Below are 1,360 nucleotides of genomic sequence, written 5' to 3'. Positions count from 1 at the left end.
GATTGGCCCAGTCAGCTTTTAAGTGTAAGGCAGGACTAGAACTCCCAGTCTCCTGGTGATTGGCCCAAAGTCACCCAGTTTTCATTCTTAAGGTGGGACTAGAACTCACGCCCTCCTGCTTTCTAGCCTGGTATCCTAATCACTAAAAGGGCTCTGTGATGCCCACAATATGGCCGGAGATACGCCACAAGCTGAGAATCTCAGCTTTTATTTACTCCGAAGGGGGGCAGCCCCTTACGAAATAAAAGTTTCTTGTGGGCCTGTCGATTCTGGGGTCAGCAGCCGTCTCAAAGGAGAACGCTGAAGGCGCTAAGAAAACACACAGAGGGCAAAAGTATGGATGGATAAGAGTTCTGAAGGCCGGGAAGAGGGGCGTGCTTGCAAACGACGCAATTTCTGTTTTAAATGCGGCCGCATTCTGTTCCGCAACCGGTCGTCTCTCGTGACCTGTTTTCGGCCTGGAAACAGGCTGGGACGTGCACAGTTGTGTTGCAACTTGAAATTTGCCTTAGTGCCGTGATGGCGAACCTATGAAGCCATGTCGCAGTGGTGAAATCCAATTTTTTTTTTACTACCGGTTCTGTGAGCGTGGCTTGGTGGGCGTGGTGTGACTTGGTGGGCGTGGCAGGGGAAGGATCCTGCAAAATCCCCATTCCTACCCCACTCTTGGGGGAAGGGTTTTGCAAAATCTCCATTACCACCCCACTCCTGGGAGAAGGATATTGCCAAATCTCCATTCCCACCCCACTCTGGTCATGCCTCTTCCTGCAGAGATGGCGAAAAGTGGCTCGGTGGGGCTGGAAGATATGGAGACGGCCCTGGTTGCAACTCCCAAGTGGAGTTTCCACAAAGCCGAAGAGGAACAGATGCTCAAAACAGTAAGAAAGATGCATTTTAAGGGGCGAGGGGTTAAGTAGCACCCACTTCCCCATATCCTGGCCCTTCCCTTTGTTCTGTGGTTGGGTTGTGCTGAGGGTCTCTGCTACCCTGGCACACCTGGGCATGGCTAGTCTAGTGAAGAGAAGGACCAGGGGAGACATGAGAGCATCTTCCAATATTTGAGAGGCTGCCACAGAGAGGAGGGGGATCAAGCTATTCTCCTAAGCACCCGAAGGCCAGACAAGGAAGAATGGATGGAAACTGAACAAGGAGAGATTCAACCTGGAAATAAGAAGGAATTTCCTGAGAGTGAGAACAATCAACCCATGGAACAGAAGTTGCCTTCGGAAGTTGTGGGAGCTTCATCACTGGAGGCTTTCAAGAAGAGACTGGACTGCCATCTGTCAGAAACGGTGTAGGATCTCCTGCTTGGGCAGGGGGTTGGAGTAGATGACCTCCAAATTCCCTTCCAACTCTAGTT

Source organism: Pituophis catenifer, unplaced genomic scaffold (assembly GCF_029215685.1).
Source record: "Pituophis catenifer annectens isolate HBS135680 unplaced genomic scaffold, rPitCat1.0.hap2 SCAF_18, whole genome shotgun sequence".
NCBI classification, from domain to species: domain Eukaryota; kingdom Metazoa; phylum Chordata; class Lepidosauria; order Squamata; family Colubridae; genus Pituophis; species Pituophis catenifer.
The sequence above is the reverse complement of the archived record's forward strand: the minus strand, read 5'-3'. Positions refer to the sequence as shown.